The sequence below is a fragment of the Zea mays genome, chromosome 8 (genome assembly GCF_902167145.1).
Source record: "Zea mays cultivar B73 chromosome 8, Zm-B73-REFERENCE-NAM-5.0, whole genome shotgun sequence".
Classification (NCBI taxonomy): Eukaryota; Viridiplantae; Streptophyta; class Magnoliopsida; order Poales; family Poaceae; genus Zea; species Zea mays.
This window is the reverse complement of record NC_050103.1, coordinates 110,071,034-110,080,375: the sequence shown is the minus strand read 5'-3', so window position 1 is coordinate 110,080,375 and position 9,342 is coordinate 110,071,034.

Here is a 9,342-nt window from a genome sequence, read left to right as displayed (position 1 = left end):
CTGCCTTCGGGAGGCAGTGCTCTCGGCCCGTCGGGCCGCAGCGCCTTCCAGGAGATTCTTGAGCTCTCCCTGGATTCGCCGACCCTTGGTGGTTGATGGCTCCGGCATCGCGCGGAGGAGCATCGCTGCGGCTGCCAGGTTCTGACCAACCCTGCTGGATGCGGGCGGCGGCCTGAGCCTGACATCGTTGGCGACGCGGTGCTGGAGACCTTGGGGCAGGTGACGTATTTCTCCGGCCAGGGGTTGGCCCGCCCATACCTGCCCGACGTCTCGACGGATCGGCTCAAGCGCTCCTGTTCCCTCGTTGAGCCTGGCCTGCGCCTCGCGGACTTGCTCGAGTTGTGGGTCGTAACCCCCCGCCGGAGCGGGGACCACAGCTAGCTCCCGCGGGATGTCGGCGCGAGGCACCGGCCTAGGAAGATCACCGTCCTCCGGCATGCCGAGATGGTTGCCTTCGGAGGGATCTCCTAGCTCGATGTGGAAACATTCGCGGCTTGGGCCGCAGCTCTCATCGCCAAGGCTGCGGCTTCCGTCGGAACAGTCGGAGAGGTAGTAGTCACATGCGGTCATGAAGTCCCGCATGGCACTGGGGTTGCCAAGTCCGGAGAAATCCCAACAGATGCTGGGATCGTCATCTTCCTCGGACCCAGAGGGCCCGTAGGTCGAGACGTCCGTCAGCCGGTCCCAAGGCGACCGCATACGAAACCCCAGTGGGGTTGCACTCGCCTCAATGAGAGCGCCCGCCAAAGCGAGGTCATTTGGCGGGTTGAGGCCGAGTCGAAATGACGTAAGATGGGAGTTAGTCGGTACCTTTTGGTCGACGAGGGGCGACGTAGTCACATCGGGGACTGGTTGCACCGTCATCTCAGGTACGAGGGCGACGTCCTACAGGCTTTCCGCGAGCGCGCCGGCGTCGTCTTCTTGCTCGGGGTCAGCGTGTCGCGGGGGGACGGCGCTTGCCTTCGTCTCGAACGCGAGGTCGACGTCTGGCGTGCCTTCCGTCGGGGCGTCGGGGGCGTCGATTCGCTTGACGGCCAACGAAGCGCAGCCTCCCGCTTGGCCTTGATGGCCCCGCCTCCTCCTCCGTTGGCGGGGGAGAGAACGGAGCGAGCTCGAATGTCGTTCTTCCACCACGCGGGGAAGGTGTCGTCGATTCCGCCGCCGGCGGGCGGGTTGTCGGCCGCCATTGTCGTTGTCGCGCGGCGGTGGAAGAAGTATCATGTTGTAGCTGCCGTCGAAGGACATGAACTCAAGAGTCCCGAAACGAAGCACCGCCCCGGGCCGGAGAGGTTGCTGGAGACTGCCCATCTGGAGCTTGACGGGGAGCTGTTCGTCAGCACGCAGCGTGCCCCTACCTGGCGCGCCAACTGTCGGCGTTTCGAGACAGGGGGGTCCCTAAGCCGACGAGTGAGTGTGCTGCGTGCCCCAGCCCAGATGGGTCGAGCGCGTGGGCGAGCGCGAAGGGGGGAGAGGCGAGGTGGCCGGAGTCGGGCGTGAGAGAGGTGGAAGTCCCGCGGCCTTCGTGTTCGTCCCGCGCCCAGGTCAGGTGCGCTTGCAGTAGGGGGGTTACAAGCGTCCACGCGGGTGAGGGAAGCGAGCGGCCCCAAGAGAGCGCCTGTCCCGTCCTCGGTCCCGCGCGGCCAACCTTCTCTAAGAAGGCCCTGGTCCTCCCTTTTATAGTCGTAAGGAGAGGATCCAGGTGTACAATGGGGGGTGTAGCAGAGTGCTACGTGTCTAGCGGAAAGAGAGCTAGCGCCCTAGGTACATGCCAATGTGGCAGCCGGAGAGGTCTTGGCACCTTGCTGGCGTGATGCCGTGGCTGTCGGAGGAGCGACGGAGCCTGGCGGAGGGACAGTTGTTGGAGCGGTCGAGTCCTTGCTGACGTCGCCCTGCTTCCGTAAGAGAGCTGAGGCCGCCGTCGTCACAGAGCTCGTGGAGCGCCATCATTGCCCATCCGGCGGAGCTGGCCGGATGGGACGCCGGTCTTGTTCTCCGTGACCCGAGTCGATTCGGGGTAGGATGATGATGGCGCTTCCTGTTGACGTGGCAGGCCTGTGCCCTAGGCAGGGCGGCGTGGGGGCTCCTCTGAAGCCGAGGTCGAATCTGTCTTCCGTTGCCGAGGCCGAGCCCGAGCCCCTGGGTCGGGCAAGGCGGAGATCTTTTAGCCGAGGCCAGGGCGGAGTCCGAGCCCTGGGGTCGGGCGAGGCGGAGTTTCGTCGTCTTCCGGGTCTTAGCCCGAGTCCGAGCCCTGGGGTCGGGCGGAGCGGAGTTCGCCGTCTTCCGGGTCTTAGCCCGAGTCCGAGCCCTGGGGTCGGGCGGAGCGGAGTTCGCCGTCTTCCGGGTCTTAGCCCGAGTCCGAGCCCTGGGGTCGGGCGGAGCGGAGTTCGCTATGGCGCCTTTGGCAAGGCCTGACTGCCTGTCAGACTCACTCTGTCGAGTGGCACTGCAGTCGGAGTGGCGCAGGCGGCGCTGTCCTTCTGTCAGACTGGTCAGTGGAGCGGTGGAGTGACGGCGGTCACTTCGGCTCTGCCGGGGGGCGCGTGTCAGGATAAAGGTGTCAGGCCACCTTTGCGTTAAATGCTCCTGCAACTTGGTCAGTCGGTGTGGCGATTTAGTCAGGGTTGCTTCTGAGCGAAGCCAAGGCCTCGGGCGAGCCGGAGGTGTGTCCGCCGTAAAAAGGGGGGCCTCGGGCGAGACGGAAGTCTCTCGAGGTCGGCTGCCCTTGGCCGAGGCTAGGCTCGGGTGAAGCGTGATCGAGTCACTCGTGTGGACTGATCCCTGACTTAATCGTACCCATCAGGCCTTTGCAGCTTTATGCTGATGGGGGTTACCAGCTGAGAATTAGGCGTCTTGAGGGTACCCCTAATTATGGTCCCCGACAGGCTGCGATCTTGGTCTCGCCCTCAGCTTCAAGGACATTCATCATCCTGGCTGGAGCGGAGAGCGAGGCGAGCCGGGGCTCTACCTCCCGCACGGGTCGGCGGGCCACCTCTTCTTCCAGCTTCTGGTGGTGGAAACCATCCTCCAGCTCTGCGGAGGAGGCGTCCTCCAGCCATGCCGGGGAAGGCGAACTGTTGCTGCCCAGCTAGGATGCAACATTCCGTCCTCTGTCCTCGCTTTCGTGGCGAGGACGGGAGTGGGGACCTGCCGGTGTGCTTTGGAGCGGCCTGCGTTTGCTGGTGCAGCGTTGGTGGACAGGCGGATGCCGCCGTCGGTGCTGATGTGGTGGCAGCTGGAGAAAGCTTCTCCGCCGTCAAGGCCGTCAGCGCCGCCTACGGACCGACCTCCGGCTCTTTGGATTTAATGTCTGGTTCGCGTCCCTTGAGTGAGGACGCGAATGAGAGCCTTCCGGTGGCTGCGTCCGTCCTGGGACCATGGCTGCTGCTGCAGAGGTCGCTGGCGAGTCGCCCGGAGCTTGTCGCCCCGCAGGCCCCCCGGTGTGGAGGTTGTTCATACCCGCGGGGACGGAACCGGAGTTTCGTTTGTAATGGCACCTTGAGTGCCGGTGTCTGTTCATTGTGGCTATCGGGGCCTGAACATGTATGTATTTTTGGCACGGAGCCGTGTTTTTTCCTCATTTCGAGCACTAGGACTCGCATGTCGGCCAACTGAACCACTCAACCAAGTGTGAGTTGCCTCGTGCGAAGGTGACGAGTGAGGTATCCGTATCCCGGAGGCGTAGGAGTCCCTCAGCTCGGTCGGCCTTGCCGCCCGAGGCTTCTCTTGCTTAGTTAAAGGAACCCTCGGCCGCTCTTTGATGAGCCGAAGCCGGAGGCAGCGGTGTCAGCACGAACAGAGGCGGAGTTGGCTCAAAAAGAAGACTTCGTCGGCCGGAGCCTGGCTGGGCCGTCCACTTGCAGGACCAGCGCCGGAGTCGAGTTGCCGAGGCCATGAGCCGGGCTGGTGTCCTCGGAGGACAGCTGGCTGAGGCTTCGGGGCGGCCGGCCGAGCCGTCTGCTCGGGCTGGGTTCCCGGAGGAGACCCTGGCGGCGATGGCTCGGGCGCAGTGCTGACGTTGTCCTTCGGAGTGGAGATCCTCCGACCGCGTTGCCGTCCGAGGCTCGGTCGGACTTCGCCGAAGGTGGGGCTGACGCCGAGGGTGCTGATGCGCCCCTTCCGTCGACATCTGAGCCTGCAGGATTGGTTCATCTTGTAGTGTGCGTATGTTTTCTGCGGCCGCCGAGGCCCAAACATACTGTCGTCGTGTTGTAAAGCTGTGTTTCCTTTCCTCTTGTTTTGAGTATCTGGACTTATTTGTCGGTAACAGAATTGTTTGTCCGAGTGAGAGTTACTTTTCACAGAAGGTGATGAGTGAGGTATCCGTATCCCAGAGGCGTAGGAGTCCCTCGGCTCGGTCGGCCTTGCCGCTTACGTGTACTCTTACTCGTCCGTAGGATTCTGCTATCAATGTAGTCGAGAAGGCCCGAAAAATCGTTTCGGCAGAAGAGTTTTCGAGCGTGAAGACTTGTTCGGTCTGCGGAATCGCTTATCCGAGCGTGAGTTACTTATCGCATAAGGTGATGAGTGAGGTATCCGTATCCCGGAGGCGTAGGAGTCCCTCGGCTCGGTCAGCCTTGGCTGCTTACGTGTACTCCGTCGTTTTCAGGATCCCACTTTCGAAGTAGTCGAAAAGCACGAAAGACGTTTTGGCAGAAAAGATCTTTTCCGAGGAAAATTTTGACGCGGAGGGGGTTCCCCCCTTCTAGCCCCTGAGGGAGGGTCGGGCTTTGCCGAGGCAAGGCTGACCCTTCCTTGATGGTTAGACTTTGTGTGTGAACGAGGTGTACGAACGACTTGAAAGCATCTTAAGGGTAGAAGCGACGTAGCTGTCGGATGTTCCAGGCGTTGCTGTAGACCTCGCCTTGACTGTTGGCCAGCTTGTATGTCCCGGGCTTTAGAACCTTGGCGATGACGAATGGCCCTTCCCAGGGAGGCGTGAGCTTGTGCCGCCCTCGGGCGTCTTGCCGCAGCCGAAGCACCAAGTCACCCACCTGGAGGTCTCGGGACTGAACCCCTCGGGCGTGGTAGCGTCGCAGGGACTGCTGATACCGTGCCGAGTGTAGTAAGGCCATGTCCCGAGCCTCTTCCAGCTGGTCCAGTGAGTCTTCTCGGTTAGCTCGATTGCTTTGGTCGTCGTAGGCCCTCGCCCTCGGGGAACCGTATTCTAAGTTTGTGGGCAAGATGGCCTCGGCCCCATAGACTAGAAAGAACGGTGTGAAGCCCGTGGCTCGGCTCGGTGTTGTCCTCAGACTCCAGACCACCGAGGGGAGCTCCTTCATCCATCGCTTGCCGAACTTGTTGAGGTCATTGTAGATCCGTGGCTTGAGCCCTTGCAGAATCATGCCGTTGGCACGCTCTACTTGCCCATTCGTCATGGGGTGGGCCACGGCGGCCCAGTCCACCCGGATGTGGTGATCCTCGCAGAAGTCCAAGAACTTTCTGCCAGTGAACTGGGTGCCGTTGTCGGTGATGATGGAGTTTGGGACCCCAAAACGATGGATGATGTTGGTGAAGAATGCCACCGCCTGTTCGGACCTGATGCTGTTTAGGGGTCGGACCTCGATCCACTTGGAGAATTTGTCGATGACGACCAACAGGTGCGTGTAGCCCCCGGGTGCCTTCTGCAAGGGACCGACGAGGTCCAGACCCCACACAACAAACGACCAGGTGATGGGTATTGTCTGTAGAGCCTGAGCGGGCAGGTGGGTCTGCCTTGCGTAGAATTGACACCCTTGACAGGTACGGACAATTCTAGTGGCGTCGGCCACCGCGGTCGGCCAGTAGAAACCTTGTCAGAAGGCGTTTCCAACAAGGGCTCGGGGCGTTGCGTGGTGACCGCAAGCCCCCGAGTGTATTTCTTGTAAGAGCTCCTGGCCTTCGGCGATGGATATGCATCACTGGAGGATGCCTGAGGGGGCTGCGGTGGTAGAGCTCCTTCCCGTCCCCCAGCAAGCCGAACGACTTGGCGCGCCGCGCCAATCGACGAGCTTCGGCTCGGTCGAGGGGTAGTTCTCCTCAGTGGAGATATTGCAGGTACAGGGTCTGCCAGTTTCGGTAAGGCGTGACCCCACTCCGCTCTTCCTCGACGCGCAGTGCCTCACCCTCGAGGGTCGAGGGTGCCTCGGGCTCGGGCGTGTCGTCGGTATTGATTGAGGGCTGATGTAGGTCTCGGGAGAAGACGTCCAGGGGAACCGTTGTTCGCCCCGAGGCTATCTTAGCCAGCTCGTCCGCAATCTCGTTGTATTGTCGGGCGACGTGGTTGAGCTCGAGCCCGTAGAACTTGTCTTCCAGGTGTCGAACCTCGTCGCAGTAGGCTTCCATCTTCGGGTCGCGGCAGTGGGAGTTCTTCATGACTTGGTCGATGATGAGCTGCGAGTCGCCGCGAGCGTCGAGGCGTCGGACCCCTAGCTCGATGGCGATGTGCAACCCGTTGACCAGAGCCTCGTACTCGGCCACATTGTTGGACGCCGGGAAATGGAGGCGCAACACGTAGCGTAGGTGCTTTCCGAGGGGCGAGATGAAGAGCAGGCCCCCGCCTGCCCCTGTCTTCATCAGCGACCCATCGAAAAACATGGTCCAGAGTTCCGGTTGGATCAGAGCTGTTGGGAGCTGGGTGTCGACCCATTCAGCCATAAAGTCCGCCAAGACTTGGGACTTGGTGGCCTTCCGAGGTGCGAACGAGATCGTCTCTCCCATGATTTCCACCGCCCACTTTGCAATTCCACCCGAGGCTTCTCGGCACTGGATGATCTCCCCCAGGGGGAAAGATGACACCACAGTCACCGGATGAGACTCGAAGTAGTGTCGCAACTTCCGCCGCGTCAGAATCACCGCATGCAGCAGCTTCTGAATTTGTGGGTAGCGGATCTTGGTCTCGGACAGTACCTCACTGATGAAGTAGACCGGCCTCTGGATGGGCAATGCATGCCCCTCTTCTCGTCTCTCAACCACGATCGCGGTGCTGACCACCTGAGTGGTAGCGGCGACGTAGATCAAGAGGGCTTCTCCGGCAGCGGGGGGCACCAAGATGGGCGCGTTCGTGAGGAGCGCCTTTAGGTTCCCGAGGGCTTCCTCGGCCTCAGGGGTCCAAGTGAAGCACTCGGCCTTTCTTAAGAGGCGGTACAGAGGTAGGCCTCTTTCGCCGAGGCTCGAGATGAAGCGGCTCAGAGCCACAAGGCATCCTGTGACCCTCTGTACGCCTTTCAAGTCCTTTATGGGCCCCATGTTGGTGATGGCCGCGATTTTCTCCGGGTTGGCCTCGATGCCCCGCTCGGAGACGATGAACCCCAAGAGCATGCCTCGGGGGACTCCGAAGACGCACTTCTCAGGATTGAGTTTTACGCCTTTCGCCTTGAGACACCGGAATGTCGTTTCAAGGTCGGAAAGGAGGTAGGAGGCTTTCCTCGTCTTGACTACGATGTCATCGACGTAAGCCTCGACCGTTCGACCAATGTGATCACCGAACACGTGGTTCATGCACCTTTGGTATGTCACACCCGCATTCCTCAAACCAAACGGCATGGTAACATAGCAGTACATGCCGAAAGGTGTGATGAAAGAAGTCGCGAGCTGGTCGGACTCTTTTATTCTGATTTGGTGATACCCTGAGTAGGCATCGAGGAAAGACAGGTGTCGGGGACCATAATTAGGGGTACCCTCAAGACGCCTAATTCTCAGCTGGTAACCCCCATCAGCATAAAGCTGCAAAGGCCTGATGGGTGCGATTAAGTCAGGGATCAGTCCATACAAGTGACTCGATCACGCCTCGCCCGAGCCTAGCCTCGGACAAGGGCAGCCGACCCCGAGGGATTTCCGTCTCGCCCGAGGCCCCCCTTTTTACGGCGGACACATCTCCGGCTTGCCCGAGGCCTTGCCTTCGCTGAGAAGCAACCCTGACTAAATCGCCGCACCGACTGACCGAGTCGCAGGAGCATTTAACGCAAAGGTGGCCTGACACCTTTATCCTGACGCGCGCCCCCCGACAGAGCCGAGGTGACCGCCGTCACTTCGCTGCTCCACTGACCGGTCTGACAGAAGGACAGCGCCGCCTGCGCCACTCCGACTGCAGTGCCACTCGACAGAGTGAGTCTGACAGGCAGTCAGGCCTTGCCAAAGGCGCCATAGGAAGCTCCGCTCCGCCCGACCCAGGGCTCGGACTCGGGCTAAGCCCCGGAAGACAGCGAACTACGCTCCGCCCGACCCAGGGCTCGGACTCGGGCTAAGCCCCGGAAGACGGCGAACTCCGCTCTGCCCGACCCAAGGCTCGGACTCGGGCTAAGACCCGGAAGACGGCGAACTCCGCACCGCCCGACCCAGGGCTCGGACTCGGGCTAAGCCCCGGAAGACGACGAACTCCGCTCCGCCCGACCCAGGGCTCGGACTCGGGCTAAGACCCGGAAGATGGCGAACTCCGCACCGCCCGACCCAGGGCTCGGACTCGGGCTAAGACCCGGAAGACGGCGAACTCCACTCCGCCCGACCCAGGGCTCGGACTCGGGCTAAGCCCCGGAAGACGGCGAACTCCGCTCCGCCCGACCCCAGGGCTCGGACTCCGCCCTGGCCTCTGCCGAACGATCTCCGCCTCGCCCGACCCAGGGGCTCGGGCTCGGCCTCGGCTACGGAAGACAGACTCGACCCCAGCTTCGGAGGAGCCCCCACGTCGCCTGGCCTCGGGCGCGGGCCCGCCACGTCAACAGGGAGCGCCATCATCACCCTACCCCGAGCCGACTCGGGCCGCAGAGAACAAGACCGATGTCCCATCTGGCTAGCTCCGCCAGATAGGCAATGATGGCGCCCCGCGTGCCCTGTGACGACGACGGCTCTCATCTCCCTTACGGAAGCAGGGGGACGTCAGCAAGGACTCAACCGCTCCGACAGCTGTCTCTCCGCCAGGCTCCGTTGCTCCTCCGACAGCCACGACATCACGCCAGCAGGGTGCCAAGATCTCTCCGGCTGCCATATTGGCATGTACTTAGGGCGCTAGCTCTCCCTCCGCTAGACACGTAGCACTCTGCTACACCCCCATTGTACACCTGGATCCTCTCCTTACGCCTATAAAAGGAAGGACCAGGGCCTTCTCAGAGAAGGTTGGCCGCGCGGGACGAGGACGGGACAGGCGCTCTCTTGGGGCCGCTCGCTTCCCTCACCCGCGTGGACGCTTGTAACCCCCTACTGCAAGCGCACCCGACCTGGGCGCGGGACGAACACGAAGGCCGCGAGATTTCCACCTCTCTCACGCCCGTCTCCGGCCACCTCGCTTCTCCCCCCTTCGCGCTCGCCCACGCGCTCGACCCATCTGGGCTGGGGCACGCGGCACACTCACTCGTCGGCTCAGGGACCCCC